This window comes from Numenius arquata, chromosome 3 (assembly GCF_964106895.1).
Source record: "Numenius arquata chromosome 3, bNumArq3.hap1.1, whole genome shotgun sequence".
NCBI classification, from domain to species: Eukaryota; Metazoa; Chordata; class Aves; order Charadriiformes; family Scolopacidae; genus Numenius; species Numenius arquata.
The window spans coordinates 67489089-67511649 of record NC_133578.1 but is presented as its reverse complement, the minus strand read 5'-3'; positions in this window follow the sequence as shown (position 1 = coordinate 67511649).

The following is a 22561-nucleotide window of genomic DNA, read 5'->3' as shown; positions in this document are numbered from 1 at the left end:
GGACTTGCAAATAGAGCATCACGCAATTCAAGCATCATAGGATGGCACTCGAGAATCAAGCAAAGTTAGGCTAGTGATAGCTATAAATCCACAGACAGGTTAACGGCACATCGAAGCAGGATGAACCAAAAGTTTAAGAATTACTGTGGAATTTAGGATGCAGAGATGTGATTCTTTGTTACATCGTATTTTCTGTGTGACCTTGAGCAAACCTCATAAAGTTGATTTAAGATGATGGTCAGGGCTGATCTCAAGAGATATCCTTACTCAGCTTGGCTCAGCCTGCCTCTGCAATGACTGCTGTGAACTGCAAGTTACCTTGGTGCTGGTCTTGTTTATTAACAGGAATAAAAATTTTAGAAATCCATCAGGTCTTCCCCAAGATTATCTTAATCTCTGGAAATGAAGGACCGAAAGGGAGGCCAAGAACAGATGTTGATTTTGAGCACTTATGAGTGTCACATGAAAACAAAGTCTTCACAATTGCAGAAAGGGTAGAACAGGAAGTCTTGACCGTGTACTCTTATTTTCACCAGTTTCTGGTCACAGGACAGGTCTTCTCCAGTTCCCTGGCTAATGCTGAGAAGTTTTGTGGTGGTACCATGGCATTGGTACACTATTGTAGTAACTGATGATTTCAAAATAGTAACTGGCAGTGGCTGCAGAGAGCTCCCCATCACCTATATGAGACTGTACTTGGCAGATTATCACTTAGTAAGAGAAGGCAGCAGTCTCCTTCAATCTGCTCCTCTCCAGCATGTGGTAAATCTGCTCCTTCAACAGGAATAAAATGCTGGTTATAAAGGATTCTCTGATCTACCAGAGAAAAATGTAACTGGAGTTCATGGCGGAAAATCAAAGACGGGATACTTTAGAAAGAAAACAAAATGATGGGATGAATAGCCATTGAGTAAAGATCACAAGGGAAAAACTCCTCATGTCTCCAAATCAAGACAAAGGTCCAACAAACTTTGTCTTTCTGTAATTTATCTGAGATGGCCAAATTTGGAGCCTGTCATGATAGGCCTTTCCTGAGAGCAATTCAGGTTTTCCCTTTGGAGGATTGTCCCGGTTTGAAGTAAAGCTGAACCAATTTTCTGTTCTGTAACTTTACACCCTAGCTAGGCCTCCTCTAACTCTCTGAAATTAACGGCATATTGTGGAGAAAACTGCTCGTTCTCAGAATGATAAGCCCAATGTTTGTGCTCCATGCCAAGGAATGGTATGCAGAGAGGCCCTTGCTTATACTTATTGCTATAACAACCAAGGTCAGCCAATTTCGTTATTTGCCCCCTTAGAGGGTCGGAAACGGAAAAAACGTAGAGGGGTCACATCAATGGGGAGGAGTGGACAGGACAGGTGACCCAAACCTGACCAACTGGGGTATTCCATCCCATCTGCCCCATGCTCAGTATAAAAGCTGAGGGATCAAAGGGTCAACTTCCATCTTCCTGCGATGGCCGACGTCCAGAGAGGACTCTGTCTGTTTATCTGCCTTTGATCCCGATCCATGTGTTCCTGACTCCAGAGCTGGAATCCAGTTCCCATTTGTCACTGAGTCCAGTCTGGGACTTCCCCAGTGCCTGCCGGTGCTATGACTGTCATCCTGGGAGCTTGACACGGTTTTGTATATATTGTATCTATTTCATTATTTTCTTCTTTATTTTTATTTTAATATTAATTCTTCATTAAAGTAGTTTAGTTCATTCTAAACTTCTGAATCTCCTTTATCTCTTTCTCCTCCTCTCTCCTCTTTTTGGGGGGGAAGGGGGGGGGGGAAGGGCCATCTGTCGGTCCGGTTTTGGTAAATTCGGCCGAAACCACGACAAGGATCACCCTTTGGAGGAAGTTCGGTCTTTTCCATTGACTGCAGAGAAAACTCACAGACACTGTGCTCCTAACTTAGACACCAGCTGGAACTGGGTTTGTTCACTTTCCTTGGTGAATTTTGCCACTTATGAATAGCTGGGATAATTACAAGAATAAATAGATGAAAAGTTGCATCTTATGACAGAAAAGAAGGCAGTCTGGGTGATCCAATAATCTTTTTCAACTTTAAATTACACAAATTAAGAACCTTTTACAGTATTGATGCAGCAGTATGTAGAGAATGCAGAGAAACTATGTTCAGGTTTCTCTGTACAGGAGGAGGACTGCAGACAGCTCCCTCAACACCCTTCCCCTCCTTTACACTGGTGTGACAGACACGCTCCTTTTATCACCACTGGTGTGATAGGCACATGGCTGCAGTTGCCTCTTCTTCATCTTCCTCCATTCAGACTACAGCTGCAGTTTCCTTTTCTTCTTCTTCTTCTTCTTCCTCCTTTCAGATTATGGCTGCCTCCAACCCTGACACTGCAAGTAGAAGTCCTGATGTGGTGATGCAGGGGAAAGTTCATGTCAGCCCGGGCAGGCAGCCAAACACTGAGCTCATGTTAACACTCTTCCAGCCAGGCGTAAGAAGAGCACACTACAAACACACAGATTGATATCAGCATTTGGTGCGAACAGATCCAAGAGCTGGATGTCAGTGGATTTTGTGATGCAAAAGAAGAAAAAGAGATTAGAAAAAAAAAAAAAAAATATCATACAATCATACATAGTGTTCTGGCTCCAGGTTGCTAAATTGGAGAGTGTTCAGAGAAGAGCCACCAAAGTGATTAAAGGATTAAAAACATACTTTACAGAAAGACTCAGGAACTCAATTTGTTTAGCTTAATCAAAGAAAATGTTGAGGGATGACTTGATTATAGGCCGTTAGTACCTACTTCAGGAATGAAACCTCAAAAATTACTGCTTTTGTCCAGCACAAAAAGATTTAGCAAGATCTGATGGCTGAAAACAAGGCCAATAAAACCCACTCCATTTAAAAATGCTAAGTATTGTAAACAGTTCCCTGAACAGGTAAACTATAAAACAAGAGTAGATTTATTTTTTTCTCCATAAAATATTGTTCTACCTGTATTGATATGGCCTGTTTCTTCACTCTCCCCAAAGTGTCTTAGTTTGGCTAAAGACATTAATTTTAACTAATATGGATACCTACATTGGAGACATCTAATCTAATCTCATTGTTTTGTTTCTTATATGGTCAGAAGAGAGAAGCAGGCATTTTTAAGTGTATAGTTCACTTTACATTCAAGCTAATTTTTGACTGTGTGGGTGGGTGTCCTCAACAAGCCACATGGGGTGAAGGTGAATTTAGAGGACTTAGGTAGAGGAGAAAGTGTTTGAGACTCACATCTAGAGTTACAGAGACAGATGCTTTACCCCAGACAAGCATTAGTTTAGAGGAGGTTGTAGCATGTATTAAACAGATGATTCAACCTGCTACAGTATTGTAAGGCTTTCTTCATCTGTTATAGGCCAGAATACTGAAATCCTACAGATTTATTCCACAATTCTTTAGGGAAAGCTGAAGTGCAGGGAGAAATTAGAGACAGCATTTCGTAACCTTTCCCATGGTGGCCAATTTCACCTTACAGTACTCCACCTGTTTAGCAGTGTGATACTGACAGTATAGTCTCATGGTTCAGGAAATCAACTGCAGAAAATTATTTCTTTGGGGCCCCAAATGAAAACTGGACCCTGCTCCAGCAAAGATAGTGCAAACAAACATTGAGAAGCACATTCTGCTCTGTTTTATATATAGGGTTATAAATCTATTTACATGTTGTTATGTATGGTCAAAACTCTCTGTATTTGCTCTTCATAAGTTGTACTTAAATTCTGTGAGGTAGAAACTGATTTTAGCAAACTCTGTTTGTACAATGCCTTGGCACAGCAGCATTCTGCAACGTAATGCAAAAACTAGGGCTGAAAGTTTAGCTCATTTGGAGTCTTGCATAGTAACTTCTCTGTTCATCACTTTCTCTAGCGCTGTTTGTGATAGAGGAAACACCTTAGGGAAACAGCACAGGTCTGAAATGTTTAATCCTGAAAGTTGGATCAATCAGCTCCTAAAACCACCAGTTCTGAAACAGATCGTTCCAAGACAGCAGGACCCATAATTTCCTTCTTAGGCAGCAATCAGAGGACATATTCAAACAGAGGTTTACACTTCATTGCACTCCTCATTCCATCTGGCCAGGCAAAGTCCAGAGAAATTAAAACATATTAGTTGACTGGCTGTTTCCAGTCAACTTCTTTATGTTGTCCACCCAACACTAGGTCTCTTGGAAGAGAGGTTGGGTTAACAATATAACCAACCCTCTCTCATGCAACCCCATCAGGACTACAATAGAACAATTTTTCTAGATAGACCCTCATAGTGGAGACCTTCGGTTATGGGTCGAAATCTTCTCTGGTGCTTAACTGAGAAAATAAATTCAGTGATTGCCTCACTGGGCACATTCAGGATATGTCCGTGGGGTATGCTATGGCTTGATGTCTGCTTACTATCTGAAGCAAACAGAAGTTGCGTACTTGTGTTGGCACAGTAATGATTCCAAGCTAATAAGCCATGCTGAACAGCAAGCTAATTTTGATCTGACATAACATTCAGATAGCCTGATCACACAGCTTTCGGACTACAGCTGATGGATACTCTGCCATTTTGAAAAGATCTCATACCTGTGCAGATGCATCTGTCCACCCTCCACTAACCACAAGGCTCTCCTGTCACCCAGAGTTATCTGCCATAGCTACAAACTGCAAAGATGATTTTTCCTGACTAAGGTTGTTCTATTTGTGTCATTTTGCACTTTTATTTACTTCATGGGTTAGAAATTGGAAAGAAAAAAACAGCAAAAAACCTCCAGAGAGTCTTTTCATACTCTCCTACCACAGTCTCTGTGTCAAGCAGTATTCAGGACACTGCACATCTAGGATACACCAGACCATATGGATAAAGAAAAAGAGAGAGCTTTGCAGATTCAGAATGTCTAATTCAATATCCTGTGTCAATTCCTCTACAGGAGCAAGGAAATACCATGCATTCCAGTTCAGAATTGTTATCATATACAGAGCTGTGATAGTGTCCTTCTGAAATGCCAAAAAGAAAGACTCGGGGCAGGATTTTTTTTAAGACAGGATTCCTATTGTGGGAAAAAAGGAATGAGGAAAGGGGAATTAATATATTCTACCTACACCTTTAAAGTTATGTACTCACAGTTTTCAGATTAGTGTCTGTAATGAACAAAGGAGAGACAAGTACCTTTGACTTCATTTATTTCTGCTGAAGAAACTCAGAACCTTTCAAGATTAGACAGAAAGCCTCCTAGTTTTTCAAAGTACTCAAAAGATTTTAGTTGGTTGATCTGTGTTGCTTTAAACTCAGTATTCAATACTTGAAGGAAGAGTTTCTCTTCGGCTAACTCCCCCAAATGCAAAAGGAAATGTACAATATTTTATGTAAGTAAAGGAGAGAAGGTATTCTAGAAGCCATCTGTACTTTCTTCCACTCTCCTTCCTCCATCAACATGAAAGAATGAGGAAACTAAGAATGAATTACCCATTCACTTCTTGACCCCTAGGAAGACTTAACTGAGACTCTAAATGGACTGCTTTCTTCAGACATGAAACAGCATTAATAATGTGATGTGACATCATTAAATCACTTCCAAAAGGTCCAACACTGGCTCAAAAGGGATCTTGGAATCACTTAATAGCTTTGGCAATTCTACTTTTTTTCCCCATTCAGGAGAAGGTGCTAGTCCTCAAGGACAGTTACCTCTAGACCAAGCAAGAAATCTCAGCCATTTTGGCTGCTTGCCTAGTCAAAAATGTGTTATGAGTTTGTTCCAAATACACACATCACCTCCAGGCAGAAACCAAACATGGATAATTGCCAGAAAGACTAATGCATGAGGAAGTTATTAACATGTGAGAACAGGAAGTTATAAATGAAGGCTATATTGCAACCTTTATTTTGAAGGGTGTTACCAGGCTCCTCCCAGCCTGGTAAATATTTGTGTCGCTATCTAGGAACCTGATCCTTCTTCCATAGGAATCAAGACAGTGCTTACTGTTGCCTTCACTGGTACAAGAGTCAGGCCGCCAAGTATTTTAAATAAGCGTTGCAGCTTTTCCTTTCTCAAGGAAATGAATTTTGAAAAGCAAGTATGGTTGAGTTTAGAGAGATTGTCTTTCTGAAGTCCTTATGGCCAGAAACTCTGTGGTTTTCTAGGGAAACAGAATTTGTTGTCATTTGGAAAGAGGTTTTGAAAAGTATATATTAGAACCTGAAATGAACTGATGCTGAAAGTTTCATTTTTCTACTTTACATCCATTCAGTTTTGTCCCCACAACAAGGCATGATGTGGGAGCACATGTTCAAGTCCTACCTATTAATAGACATACAAACCCTCAAAAAGACGTGTCACATAGTTTGAAATGCAATTCTCCAGCCAATGTATTTTAAAATTAGAGGGGAAAAAAAAGAAGTATAAATGGAGATAAAGATCATTTCCCACTTATGAAGACCTCATGTGGATCTGGCCAAGGGCATCCAGCCCAGACATTCCAAGAGACTGCTGCTGTAAAACAAAATTACTCTTTTTAAAGCATTTACTTGAAATACCAAATCTAAATGTTCTTGAGATGAAAGAGGCTCTTTAGTTAATTTTAGACAAGGCTCTCCTATTTTGGTTGTGGACTGGAAGCAGAGAAAAGTAAAATGTTTACTCTGAGAACAACAGTGCTGGGCACTGTGCCCAAATACAGCTATCTCCCATAATGCTCTTACCATATAAGATATGGTTCCTTCTAGAAGTATTTACATCAGTCTGAACTACTGCAAAATGACCATGTGGCTCATTTTCAAATAACAGATCAGTACAGTCTGCTGCACTTCTCTACACTGTGGTCTTGCCATTTTATTGAGCCACTATTCAGAATAGTCATTGGCAAGTTATAGCAGTATATAATGAAGAAATAAAAAGGTGACTGGACCTGAGATTTGGGTGAGGCCTTCAGCTTTCAATATTGTAAAAGCAAGGGCAAAGGCACTAAACCTGATAAACTAAACTTGTGGCTCAGAGGACATGTGAAATGAATAGGGGAGTGTGAACATGTGTGAAAGAGGCCTGACTCCAGCAATTGCCCACAGATGATAATTGAGAAAGATCAATTTTGGAATGATTGAAAAAGGCACAGGTTCATATTGCAGACCAGATACAAGGGTCTGAGGCTGTCAGAATAGGAGGTGAATAAGAAATACTAAGAAGGAAATGATTCATTCTACAAATGACCAAATTCTACCAGTAACAGATCTTGGTTGTGTCTTTTGGCCTGTTTTCTTTCTGTGAAACATGTAGAATAACATATTCTCTACTTGTTTTAATGACTCACTAGATGCTGCTTGTAACACGTATTGATCATGGACACCACTGTAAGAATGTAAGTTGTATGGGAACAAGAAGCTACAGGACTTCTATGATGTAACGACTGCATCAGTGGACAAAGGAAGAGTTACTGACGTCATCTATCTGGACTTCTGTTAGGCCTTTGATATGGTCCCCCCCCAACAATCTTGCTTCTAAATTGGAGAGATAAGTATTTAATGGATGGACTTGGAAAAGGACTTGGAGAAGGACTTGGGGGATACTGGTGGATGAAAAATCGGATATGAACCAGCAATGTGCACTTGCGGCCCAGCAAGCCAATTGTATCCTGGGCTGCATAAAATCCTGGGCTGCATAAAAAGAAACATTGCCAATAGGTCAAGGAAGGTAGCTCTTCCCTGGTACTCTGCTCTTGTGAGACCCCACCTGGAGTACTGGAACCAGCACTGGGGTCCTGAGTACAAGAAAGAAATGGGCCTGTTGGAGCAGGTCCAAAAGAGGGCCATGAAAATGGTCAGAAGGCTGGAGCACCTCTCATATGAAGAAAGGCTGAGAGAGTTGAGGTTGCTCAGTCTGCAGGAGAGAAGCCTTCAGGGAGATCTTATTGCAGTCTTTCAGTATTTAAAGGGGGCTTATAAGAAATATGGAGAGAGCCTTTTTACCTGGGCCTGAAGTGACAGGACAAGGGGCAATGGTTTTAAACCAGAAGGGTAGATTTAGATTTGATATAATGAAGAAATTTTCTTCCATTTAGGGTGTTGAGACACTGGGCACCGTTGCCGAGAAAAGTTGTGGAGACACCATCATTGGCAGCATTCAAAGTCAGGTTGGACGGGACTTTGAGCAGCCTGATCTAGTGAAAGATGTCCCTGCCCATGGCAGGGGGGTTAGACTAGATGATCTTTAAAGGTCCCTTCAAACTCAAACCATTCTATGATTCCATGATTCTATGAGATATGTATGTTGACTCCCTCACGAGAAAAAAAATAAAAACCAAAAATTCCGAAGAAGGAAAACAAATTCAAAATGCCGGTTATTGTATGGCAGTAGCCAAACAACGTGTTAATTTTAACTAGCATCACAGCTGGGAAGGGACGAACGTTTGTTTCTCTTTTTTCCATTTCTTTGCTTTTATTTCACCCAAGTATTTTTTCTATTTTCATAATTTTTTCTTTATTTAAGCCATTACGAGAGCAAAAAAGAAAAGTCAAAGGGCAATAGTAAAACATTTAACAAAGCAAAATAAAATTGTAAAGGAGAAATAAAAATCTTGATTTACATGAAAAATTGTCATTTTGTTTCCAAATTCCTTGCAAAAAACCTCAACCACAAATGCAATTTTTCCATGTAAACACCTCTGCTATTTTTATTGCCATTTTGGCTTGAAGGGGAACTTGAATGTTAGGATAGACCTGAGACTTCATAATTTTAAATATACCAAACGTGTCCATTAAAAATGAAGCAAAAGTATTCAATTAAGGAAACAACACCTGAGTCCAAAAAACATCAATGTACTTTAATTGCCAATGCACTGTGTTGTCATTTTAAACTATATCTCCATGAAGCCCATCAGACAAATCTGTGATCACTTATCACAGTAAGCAAAGTTTCCTAGCAGCTGGAGGATCAAAGAATAATAGGCCTTTAGTCTGCAGACTGCATCAGTGCAGTTCTTCAAAGACAAATAGGCTTCTCTGACCATGACTGCAGAGCATCTTGAGATCCTTTGGGATCAGAGATGCTGCATTTCAAAGCACACCAAGAAGTGTGAAAGACAAAATTACAGAACAGTTCTCTGTCATCAGGGAAGAGGATTTTAAAATGAACTAGGGTCAGATTCTTCATCATCTGTGTAAACTCACAGAAAACCTTGCTTTTATATTTCCAGAAAAGGCCATTTATGAATCCTGAAGAAAACAATGTTTGACCTTAGTAAGGACCTTAGTGCATCTTAGTGGAAGGACCATACCTTCTTCTACTTTCCTGGTGCAGATCTCAACAATAGGCAGCCCACTGTGCCCAAAATGAAGAAGTCTTCTCTTATTGGGGACTTAAATCTGCTATAATGAAAGATAGATGTTATTTTGAATGCTGCATAAATATTCTGTCCCCAGTACTGAAGCAAGACATAAAGACAGAGAACTCCTATGGCAACCAAAATGCTTTCCTCTTCAGCACTTTTAGAGTGGCGGAAAACGTCATCAAGTCGCATCCTTGGGAGAGCAACAGAATTCCTCTGAGGAAGAGAGAGGAAGTCAGAGTAGGGCTTTGAACTGGAGATCTAGCAGAAATTTGGCTAGATGAGTGGGTAAAAGCAGGAGATCCCCTGACTATTTTTCCAAAACTTCACACTCCCAAAGAACTCTACTCACTATAGGGATGTGAAAGCCTTCAGGATTATGTCTTTTAACAGGATGACATACTAAACCACTTGCAGAGCTTTCTACAATTTTTCCCCTATCACTGTCCTCACTGAAAGATCTCAGAAGTAAACGAGTAAGTATGAAAAAATATTAGTAGCTCTACTGATCCTTTACAATTTATTTATTTTTTATAACTCATTAGATCTCCCAACATTTGAGAAATAAGTAAAATGTCTTTATCATCAAGTTGCATGTGTCTCATATAGTAAAATGTGAAATAATTATCTCGATCTATAGGTACGGCACAAGAAGGTGGAGTAGCTTGCTAACATAACATCTGCAGTACTGCTTGTGCTTGGTGACAGGCTGACATAGACGCCATACTCCATGCTGAGCACAGCAATTAGTAGGCATTTCACTAATGGCAAGCCCCGTTCCCTAAGAGGCAGGCCTGCACTCCATTCACTATCTATCATTTTCTTTTTGCAAACTGTTCCTGATTCAAGATGTAGTGGTCTTTTCAGATGAAGGTCTAGTCTACTTATTCGTGAAGCACTGAAGTATGAGGAGGTTTTGTACAAGAAAGAATTCCTGAGTATTAAAACCCAGTCTTTTTTCCTACTTCGTTAGCTGTCACGAGATGATGATCCCTTTAGACCCTTCCCTACACACAGCTGGAGTCCTTCATTGTGGCAGTCCTTTTTAGAGCTAGGTGTGATAAACTGCACTTCCCTGCATATGCAACGTGTTAATAAATTCTGTTCATGGAGGAAAAACAAGAAAATGGTGAGTGAATGGGTGGATGAATCTGTGGAGTCTAGTGACAGAAACTGAAAGCAGTGAACAGAAAGGAGAATTTCTTCTTTCATTTAGTTTTCAACAGTTTTAGCTTGCTTAATCCCTTAAACTGTCATGTATCACACAGTGCACAGTCCCCTGTTTTCTTGGCTCTTGAAAACCTGTTTGCTGTTTGAGACATGTAGTTCTAGTATAGCCCAAAAGAGAAAATCAATTTGCAACTTCCTCCAGGATTACTGCTTCTTTAGAAATTGTTTCTGCTCTAAGACTAATGGTAGGACATTTGAGATAAAGTTTCAAAGACACTCTTGTATCATCTCAATTCTCCCCTCTCCCTTCATTTCCCCGAATGAAATCACGTATGAGATAATCTGAAAGATTTTCTTTCTCAGTGAGAAACTGGCTGTTCTCACCTCCAGCTGATCAGATTGTGGCTGAGAATATGTGGGCCCTCGTCGCTGTTTGAAATTTCTACTTCTTCCCGGAGGAGGCTTTCTGCACTGCGAAGCGAATCAAAATGAGTAACACCAGGCACTTGCATGAAACACATTATTTCCTGCCACTGTGCTGGAACATAGATGTACATACCTTCAGCAAGGGCAAGAATGTGTGGTAGAATTGCAGAAAGTAGCTTGAAATTTGGTTCAGTCCCTCTTGATTCTCGTTTTCCAGAAATACCTAACCAATGGAGTATTGTAAATAAAAATATTCACAGAAAATAATCTGTTTTAAATAACAGCAATAGGAAAGCTAGAGTCTTCATGTACTTGAACATTTTTCTAAAAGGCAAATATAAAGTTCATCCAGCTGAGGTGATAATGAGGAAAAAATACGTCTGAGAGCTTTTAAAATGCTGAACATCTAAGTCCCACTTTTAGTGTTTGAGAATATGTGAACTGTTATTTGAAATTTCTACTTGTTCTCAGGGCTTTCCATGCTGTGCATGAAGATCAGTAACCTTAAGACCAACTTCTATGAAGTTACCCCATGGTGGGTTTTTTTGATGCAAGGACATGAGACAACCCTTCAGTGAAGAGGACACATGCAAAAGCTCCACTGCAACCAGTGTGACTAACTACAAGCAGCATCTTCCCCACTGGTTTACTCCATTGGGAGAGGTATTTATAGCATGTTTATTATATAATAAATGATGATATTACATAGCTCATCAAGCTAGTAGCAATTACCTGCAATAAGTTGACATATCCTGTGTAAGGAATGGGATTTTAGTATTTATTTTCCTGTCTGATAGGGTAACAATGTATGTACAATAATAGTAGACATTTCTGTTATCTTAAACAAAATACACTTAACTCATTACAGTTTGAAAACAAAAAAAAGACAAAAGACTAACTGCAGTTCTGCTGGGGTCTACCTTAATGCTTGTTTTTACCAAAAACCATCCCAGAATATACTTTTGTAAGACATGCCTTGTTTCACAAGTGGCTTTTCACTCCTCACACTGGGTTAGTTTGTGAATAAAATTTGATTCTGCTCTCAAGCCCTTGGGAAATTCCAGGTGTCCATGTAGGTGTATGTATATGTACGTTCCAGTTGTATGTAGATTTAGTCTGGAGAAAAGGAGGCTGAGGGGAGACCTTATTGCTCTCTACAGCTACCCAAAAGGAGGTTGTAAGGAGGTGGGGGTCAGTCTCTTCTTCCAAGTAATGAGAGGAAACGGCCTCAAGTTTCTCCAGGGGAAGTTTAGATTGGATATTAGGAAAATTTTCTTCACCAAGAGTCTTTCAAGAACCAGAACAGGCTGCCCAAGTAAGTGGTTGAGTCTCCATCCCTAGAAGTGTGGATTTAAAAGACGTGTAAATGTGGTGCTGAGGGACATGGTTTAGTGGTGGACTTGTCAGTGTTAGGTTAACAGGTGGACTCAGTGATCTCAAAGGTCCTTTCCAACCTAAACGATTCTATGATTCTATGCAGCACCAAAATGAATATCCCATATTGTAGCCTTGTCCCTTTCTTATGTGGAGTCTGACTCTGCCCAGGGCTTGTCCAATACACAAGAAACAGTGCTTTTTCTTCCACCCCAAAAGAACTAAAGATGGAAAGCAAAATGTAAAAAGAAGGGAAGGAGAAAGGGAGTGAAAAAATGGTCATTGCTCCTGGAAAAACAGGCTTCAGTAGGGAAGGCTTGAAAAAATGAATGCAAAAAATTCAGGAACCAGAGAGTAAATACAAGAAATTTCCAGTTGTTAAAGCCTCACAAGACAGAGTATATTCAGGGCTGTGGGGTCTTGTCCTATGACTTTGAATTACTTGAAGGTGGTTATACTAAAATACTAAAGCTCTGATTGCATAAATTACTATGGGGAGTAAAAGATGTCTGTTCTGTACAAAGTCCTAATGGCAGAGCTTTAATTTCAGGATAAGGACAGGGGCATATTTTAAAAGAAAAAACAAAACCCACAATGTTTCTGTTATGAAATGGATTGTGGAAAAAGCTGTTTCCTGAAACAAGATGGTGTAGGTCAGTAAATAAAGAGTAGCCAGAGCTCATTTAATGATGTATTTTTTACACAAACTCTGTCAAAACATGAGAGAAAATCAAACTACATCTGTATAACTACCACAAAGATCCTGCAAAGAAAAGGGAAAGCAAAGGCTTCATTTGTGGAGTCTCCCACCCATCATCTAACTTTAAAAAACAAAAGATATGGTTCGCCCTATGAAGGAGGAGAAAAGTTTTGTCCCATCACAAATTCATCAGTTTCTTGGTGCTTCTGTCAATGGTAGTAGTCAATGGGCTCAGGCAGAGACAGCACTTCTGACATTTCATCCCTCTGACTGTTCTCCTTCCCACTGTCTCTTTAGACCTCTGTAATAGCTTGACTACAGAAATTTGTGCCTTGGGCTTCCCTGCCTACTGCTTTCTTTCCACACTGCCTTGAGTTGGATCACTTTGCAGAGGAAACAGCATGAATTTCATGCTGATTTACAAAAAACGAGGCAACAAAAAGCAGCCATCCTTTCAGACCTTTGTCATCCTCAGGGCTCTCAGAGAAAGACAAGGGAAAATGTTGCAAATGGGTGTTTTCTCCCTCCCTATTTTTTGGCTAGCATCCAGCAGAGCAGAATTTCCACAAGAAAGCTGAAGTGGCCAAATCCAATGACATTATATTCTGATTTTATCTTATTTTAACTACATTTGTTGGAAGATTTCAACTTCATGTGCACAGTATTGACTTCAGCTGTATTGTGGTGACAAGCAGTAAAGAATAAACAGTCTTACAGGAGTACTTTTGCACAAGATTTGAGGGAGGTGACCCGGATTTGGTTATAAATGTGGACTTCTCATATTTTCAGCCATTATTCCTTTGATACTTGATTCATTCCTTTGATTCTTGTGCAAATCACCGTGCTGCTGAGATCAGTATCTAAATTTTCAAATGCAAGGTATCTAATATAAAGGCATATAAGTCCACCTAGAGATAATTGCCAAATTGGCTGGAGCTGAGATCCAGCTGAAGTCTGCTAAGCTTCCATTCACCTCACCAGATGCTTGTTACACAGACTGACACCTCCACAAAAATTCTGAACTCTTTGTAATGAAAGTCCTCTTGGTAGTGGCAACCACTGTTTTAGAAGATTCCTATTCAGCTATTAATGTATGATGCAAAGTAATTTTTCTTACTAATTTCTAAAAGCCTTGTTAGGATCTATGATTAGTGCCCTTAGTCATATAATACAGAGATTATAATGTTTTAGTAATCACCTATGACTGTAAGCACCTATCATTGTCTTGTCCAAGATCACAAAAATGATTCTTCAGCATAATTTAAAACAGAATCCAATAGTATAGGATCCTAATTCATGGGTCTGAATCTCTAACACTTTATCCCCAGTCAAAAGTTAGCCATTCATGTCGAAATTAATAAATTCTGCTTGCCTAAATATAAATAGCCCAGGAAAAAAAATAGGTCATGTAAATTAAGTTAAGAGGTAAGGGATACAAAGTAGAATGAAACTGAAACATGATTTAAAATCTAGCACTGAACAAATTAGTTGTTATAGCAATGCTTGACCTTGATTTGACTGTGTTATGCACCAGTTCTGAACATGTTGTAATCAAAAATATAGGGAGATATTTCTGAAGGAAAGAGTAGGTGTTCAACCCCGGATGGTTCTTTTTCCCTGGGAACTAGGCTTTTTGAATTTTCTCCTACTGACTGATAAAAAAAAAATCAACTCGGAGGAGTTCAGTGTTGAAGAGAGTGAAACTGATAACAAAGAAAAAAAAAATCACTGTTTTTATATAGTCATCATTGCTTGATGAATAAGAAAGAAAATTTTCAAGGGATTAAAAAAAAGCAGCAAGAGAAAAATACAGTGATACCTTAACCTATGAGGAGAATCAAATAATTGGAATGAAATGTCAAAAAGGAACAAAGATGCAACACTGAGATTAATTAATTATTTTATGAATAAAACTACAATTCTCCCTACTCCCACTTCATACTTGAAGGGTGTAAGGAGAGTACAAATCCTACTTAAAACCCCATTAAAGAAAACTTAGTATGTTGCAAGGCTGAATGCTGGTCTTATTACTGCATAAGAAGAACTTCTTTGTTGCACTTAAGGACTCAAATGAAGGTGAATTCTTACACTGTTCTATGTCTCAGTTAATGCAGTTAACCCTAATTTAGATGCAATAAAACAGATTAGTCCATTTTGTTAATGTTAGTATTTTTATTTTTAGATCCTAGAACTCCTTTAGGAAGGTTAAAAACGAATGTTAATTGCTCTGAAGAAACTGAGCAATCCAGCTCTTCACATCTGTCATTAAGGAAGAGAGAAAAAGACTTTTACTATATGCACTGGTACCTTAGAAAAATTAGGTAAAAATATTAAAAGAATGAATATAGATATTCAAATACATATATAATGAAGAAACAGAAAATCTTACAAATTATCTGTTTTGAAGAGGAGTCTAGAGTGATTTGCTTAAATGAATTGGTAAGCTTCTTTAGGACAAGATAAAACTTCAAGGATTCATTTCACTAGAAATTAAAATGTTTTTTGGGTCATCTGTTATGTCAATTTATAGAAAATGGCAACAAATTTTTCAAAACCTATGAAAACCATCATCTGTTTTTTAGATACTAATATCTTTGCAGCCCATTAAGAGTCAAGATGCACAAGATAACAATCAGTTAAAAGCTTTATTATTTCACACACTGAGAAAGAAATATTTTGTATGTTCTGAAGAGCAGTGTCTAAAGCCCAGTTCAAATAAAAGAACTGAATTATTGCCATGAAAAAACTTGAGGTTAAGAATTTATTGCACTGCTTTCCCACCATAACCCTGTGATCCTCCACTTGACTTGTGTGAAGTGGTGCAATGAGACCTCGTACTCAGTGCTCTCTGTAATCTATATCTCTACAGTTGTCCCTTAAGTCCAGTCATAAGTCCCTGGAGAAAGTGCTGTGGGCCACACTTCCTTCATTCCCTTGTTTACTATGCTGTCATACACAGGTTTGACAGAACACATTCCCAGGCCCAATCATATATTATTAATTCATTCTTTCTCCTTCTAGTCCCACTTCTACATAAATCCTTTTGGTGTTCTTCCAGTACAGTCCTTGCTTTGTGAGACATTTTGTATTATTCTAGGACAATATTACATTTTTAATAGCTCATTGTAAGTGTTCAGACTAATCACACCCGTCTCTATCCCTTACAATTAAAACATGGCTGTTCTGATTGTCTAACACATGGTTTATCCGGTATTCGCTCATTTAGGGAGATAATCAACGTGAAAAGTTCCCCGGAGACATGTTATAAAAACATCTTTTTCCCTACATTTCCAGCTGACAAGTTTCTTACGACATAAAAAAATACTGGACAACTTCTTAATTATCCTGTTCTATATAAGCAGTTTCTCCAGCTATTATTTAGAGATCGTACTCTGTATTTTTAAAATCCCTGACCGATTGCATCTCTTGTACACAATGTGTTACAGCATACCCACCAGTGAAAATGGCTGCAAGTTTCTTGCTATCATTTTTATTATCTATACATGCTAGTACTGAAACAGTATGTGGAGGAGCAGACTGATGCTATGTTGAAGGGCTAGAGTTGTCAGTGATGGACTGTTTTTAAGACAAGGTGCTCCTCAGAAAACCTGCGGATTGATGCTTAGATGAGGCTGAAGCCTGATCTGAAAAGCTGTTTTGTCAGAAGGAATCACTTGTATTAGCATTTTGTTGTTTTTGACATGCAATGACATGCAACTTAATTAGGTCTTTAATTCCTAAACCACAAACTCTTCTTAAATGAGAGGGGGAAAAAAATTTTAAAAACCAACAACAACAACAAAAAACCCCTAAAAACCAAACCAACAAAAGCCAGGCTTTATGCCACCTGGAAGAAATTAAAATAAATGTCCTGGTCCACTAATCTTATTTCAAGTCACAATAATAAATAGGCTTTGTATTCAACAGCATTGTTAGCCTGCAGCTAAGTGGAGTCTTCAGTGAAAATGAACTTATTCCAGCACTGATACTTGACAGTAACAAATTAGCAAGTAGTAGTAAAATCACCAGTGCCTGTGATGTATCCCAACTGGTGCTATCAAAATGTAGGCATTTCTACATTCGCTTAGTGAGAGATTATATACATCCTGAGGATTTTGCTGCTGCTTATCAAAGTATCAAGGAAGTTTAAAAATTACTGTAGGCAGGCCATGAGTTTGGAGATCAGATTTAAAATAGTGGGCAGGAAAAAGGTAGGAAATACTGAGTTCTGCTAACATGTGCTCAGTACCTGAGGGGCATTACTCCTGTGCTTTCCCTGGAAGGGAGAACAGAAAAGCCTTACTAGTTCAGACTTCCCCCTGCTGCTGCCCCCAGATAATTCACCCAGACCAGGGTCCAGTCTCCTATACTGACCACAACTCACCCTTCAAAATAACGTGTTTCAGAAGCTTTCTTCTAGTTTTGAATTTTGTCATCTCAACAAGGAGTTGTAGCAGGACAGGGGTTCCCTGCAGCTGTGGAGCCAGTTTGTTCCCTCTATCTTCATGTTTCCAAGAAGATAAACTACAAGTTTCTTGGATGACCTAGGATGTGGTGGGTGTTATTGATACATATTATTCTCCAGTTTTGCATTTTAAGTCAATACTATCACCCTTATTTACTTGTGCCTCCTCTCTTCCCTCACTAGCTGTCTCACCAGATTCACTGAAGTTTCTGCTTTGTACCCCTAATCCCAATACAAGGGCCTTTCTGGTTCAGGGTGCTCCTGTGACCTTTCTTTCCTGAGGAAATCAAGAGGGACAGACTTTACAGACAAATATATGAACATTGTATAGTGTGATTACAGTGTTGGTTAAAGTTTTCACAGACTTAAAAGATATGAACAATTAACACTGTATGGTTGGTTAAAGCTAATATGAAATACTTGAAAACACTGAAATGCTACTATCAAAATTCAAATATGCGATGAAAATGCAGACACTCTTTGCCAGTGCAGGAGCTTGACTGCTTTATAACTTAGGTGTCAGCAACCCATTAATACTTTTACCTCCCACCTCATGCTCATTAATTCCTTTTATGTAACAATTCATGACTCTCACCATTTCCTCGCAGTTTAATGACTTCAGAGAAAACCTTTCATCCCATTGTTAACCCCCTTCTTTAGCTATTGCCTTTTGCAGAGAAAACACGGTCTGCTACAGCAGCAGTGCTTATGTCCCCATCGTGCTCTGAGGAGGGATTCCCTCAGACATAATTGTAGCTGTCTACCTTCCCCCTGCGGACAAATCAGTCCCAAACCAGCTGAAGTACAAAGATGCACAGTTGGGCATCCAATTGTGCTCTGAAGTCATTAGCAAGACAAAACACTCTGTGGAATTTAGGCTTTCAGAACCTCTTCTGCAAGGAGGATTTCTAAGAAAAACCTGGCAGTTCCAACTGGGAGAGGAATTCCTTCTGTTAAATAGAAGATAAGGAAAGATTAGTTTAGGGACAACAAACTTGGAGTTAATGCTCTTCAAGTGGGAATGTGCTCCTTCAGTGACTTCTCCTTCAGAGGACTGAATCAAATTTTACAAAGAGCAAATTTCCTTTTCAAATATTGGCAGTTCACATTAAAATCCTCCTTAACTGGGAACATCTTTTTAACAGGAGGTACCTGTTCCCCACAATATTTTGAACTAGCAGTACTATTACCAGCACTATTAGTATTTTTATGCCAGTGTTGCAAACCCGGGGCAGAATAATTAAGTCCTTTCACTTGGTCTATCATAGAGGAAACCGAACTCTCTGCATGGCTTGGTAAAAATTTGGTCTTTTTGTCTTGGTTTTAAATTTACAGGGAACTTGGACTTTTAAAGTAAAAAGTCAATTTTCCTGTCACATGGCTGGAAGCAACATCCACTGACCAAACAACTCCTCCTGAGAAGAAAACAAAACAATTCTATTTGTACACCAAACAACTAGCCAGTTAAAGTAAAAATTTGTCATCTGGTTTATAAATAAGTCAACTTATTCAAAATCTAAATTTACCCTTGGATCTCCTTCGCCTTCCCTCAATGTGATGAATATTAGTGGTGAATAATTTCATCACTAAATGACTGTTATCAATGGGAAGAAATATCTATACTCATGAATCTGGTTAGTTATCAGTGCTCATGAATCATTTCATCACCCAGTTATGCTGATGGAAATAACTCCAAAAAGTGCATATGTTTTCAAATTTGTTAAAGGAAAATGTTGACATAAACATAAAGAAGAGGAAAAACATATGCAGAGTTGCTTTTCCCTTGGGTTGGGGAGGAGGAGGGAGGAGGTTAAACCACAAAAAAATCCATGTCTAGCACTTGAAACAATGAAAAGAAGCATCCAAATGCTTAATGAAATAATCTTGTGGAAAGGATGAAAGTGTAAATATACTTAAGGTTATATTTGCAACACAAATTGCGCTGCAGTTGATGGGGAAGTCATTATTTTGCCCACTTTTGAGTGAAATCTTTTCTTAGTAAGAGTCACAGTGGGAACAATGAGCATGTTTTAAAATGGGAACCTTATATGAGATCTTAATTGAGAGGCACACTTTTTGTAGGGGAAACAAACAAACACACAAACAAAAAACCCCACCAGTCTCTTACTCCAGGTTACAAGAATCCGAATAAAGAAGAAATGGAAGTTGAGATAATCTGAAGTCTGGTTCAGTGTGAGTTGTTAGAGGTCTCTAACAAAGGCAGTCTGTGCTGATTCAGGTTTTAACTCTGCAATCTCCGTTTTCTGGGGCAACGTTGTCCTCACAACTACATTCTTTTTTTCCAAGATGAAATCTTGAAATCTTCCTAGATTTGGAGAATACTTAATGTAATTTTTTTAACATTGGTTTAAATTAAGAGTTCATATTGTGTAGATTAGACTTTTTCTTTTAAGTAATTTATTCTAGGTTTATTGTAATGAAAGGATCATAGCTTTACCTAGATTGGCTGCATTACATTGACTCACATTTAAAAATTGGAAGCATACTAATGTTACTTCATTCAATGGCAAAAATGGTGGGAATAATTATTAATATTATTATTACGGTTATTATTAGTAGTAATATCTTCAGATGTCACTTAATGGAGAAAAGAAATAGTAAAATAAACCCCGGGTCCTTTTCTAAGTTAAGAAATGTGCATTTGTTTGGCCAGACTCTAAATTAGTTTCATGCTCTCAGTTCATTTGGGATAGTTGATTTTAACTACTGTATGAAAAAAAAAATTGCTTCTGTTTCCTATAAAAATTGTGTTTATTTTGGCATGGTTCACTCACAGAGATGCCCAATGGGGGTCCCATCCTTCGGTAGGGGAGACACTCCTATGGGGCTCCACCCTCATTGAGGCATGTTTCAGCTTTCCTTGAAGCAAATGAGCCATCACAGTTTTTATTCCAGCATTTTTTTGCAGCTTAAATTATTAGCAGTTTAATTTTATTTTTTCTGGCCACTTTCCAACATCAGACTGTTAACCACTGTGGATCTGCAACACGAGCAACAAAAAACATCTGTGCAATAGGATGTAAGGCTCCAGCAGACCCTTGAAGATAATCACAGGTCCTTGAGTTGGTCCATATAAAACAGTGCTGCTTACAATCTCTTACAGCTCTTAGGTCCCTGCACTGCAAACACATTCACACAATTTTAGGTGAGTGTGAGTAAGATAGACTTAAAATAATTTAGATTCTACCTACCAGCATATTTTAGGTAGCTACCTTTGCTTTCCAGTTGGGCAGCTAATCTGATTTTGGTTATACATTGGTGCACGTTTTTTAATATGGAGAAGTGCTGTTAAGTTCCTGAGGTGGAACCTTTGCCTGATTTACTTAATATTGATTCTTCATTATGTTAATAGCAACATCTGTGACCAGAAAAACCAAAACAACAAAAGCCCCAAAACAAACAAAAAAAAAGCATAAAAAAACAATTAAAAAACTGAGCCGAGGGATGCATCTGCACTCTTTTCAGTGCAAGGCTGATATCTGTAGATAGTTATCTCACATGGCAGCCCTGTGTTTTAAGAAGCAAAGAAGTTTTCAGTTTGTGATTACATACATATGGTGGCAGAAGAGGCCCTTGGGGTTGTTTCAGAGACCTCACAGGAAGCTCAGAGATTCCATCCAGGGCATGGGGGAAGAGGAGGGATGCATGAAACTCAAGGCTCAGAGAGATAGGAAACAATTATCATTCAGCTGGCAAAAGGCTAAAGATGTCCCGCAGCAACATTCCCAGGACACCCCAGAGCAAGACTTACCAGCAGAAAGAGGACAAGGAAAAAGGAAATGCATTGTTTCACCCAGGCTGAATTTCACATCTTATTACATTTGAGTAAGAGACTACACAGTGCATTTTTTTCAATGAATAATCTAGTTGTTGAAAAACAGAGTTTGAAAGCAACCAAAACTAGTAGCAAATTCAGCTCAAATTTGATTCTTAATTTTGGGTGACATGACACGTTCATTGTGGGGTTAACTTGTCTAGTCTGGGTATAGAGATAAGCGACATACAGGCTAAGGATGTGATTTATAGCCTTTCATTTCCAAAAAGGTTTTGGAGCTGATCTGTTGCTTTGCAAAGGAAATGAAGAGTTAATAATTAGCCTCAATAAATTAGACCAAAATATAGAAAGTATCCAAAATATTATTTGAACATTGAACTAAATATCCTGAAATTAATATTTTCAACCCAAATGAACAAAATTTGGTGTAAAAACAAATGAACAACATTTTGAGAAATTAATATTTTTATTTTCTACAAAGAAAAATGTTTGCTAAGATCTAAAGTAATTGTTAGTGCAGCTGGAGAATTGAAGAATCTATTATTCACATGGGTCATCTGTATATATATCAGCATGTAAACAGAAAAAAGGAATGGACTGATACCATCAATAAGATATCATCTCTAAATAACGCACAAGTGAAGACAAGCCTAGTGATGGTGTATATCTACAGGTGTATATCTGTATATCACTACATATACATCTAAGAGACTGAAATCTCTTAGATGTATATGCTTCTTGTGGAATATGAAGAGAGCCAAACCACCACTTAGATTTCCTGGGACAGCCAGCATTTTTTTTTCAAACAGTCTACATTCTTTCAAGTGTCATTCCATTTTCTAAACAGATATTTGTGTCTCTCAGTGTTCCTAGAGACTGTTTAAACAAAGATTGCATGTAACTTTGTTATCCATTGTTCAACTATAACAGTCTTGGGACTTGAAGGGTAAAATAATTCATCTCCCTCTGAGGAAATCTAATGACAGGAGCTCTGCAGCAGTAGCTGTTAGAATGGGATTACTGCCCACTTACAGATCTTTTCTTTTTTCCTGTCACAAATGGTGCAAAGATGAGGACTTCTAGTATTCTCCATTTAATTGCCAGTGGCAGATACTATAGCCAGGAGAAGACCATGTCAGCAATTTGAACGGAGCAATAACCTGCTAAGATCATTGTTTTGTTTCTCACAAAAATTTGTTCCAAGTACTGTAGCAACATAAGAAATGGAATAGGTACAATAAATTGTAACTTTCCACCATCAGCAAAAACAGTCCATTCACCTTTCAGGAGTGTCTTTTAAAAAGTTTTTATTGGAACAGAGAGCTTT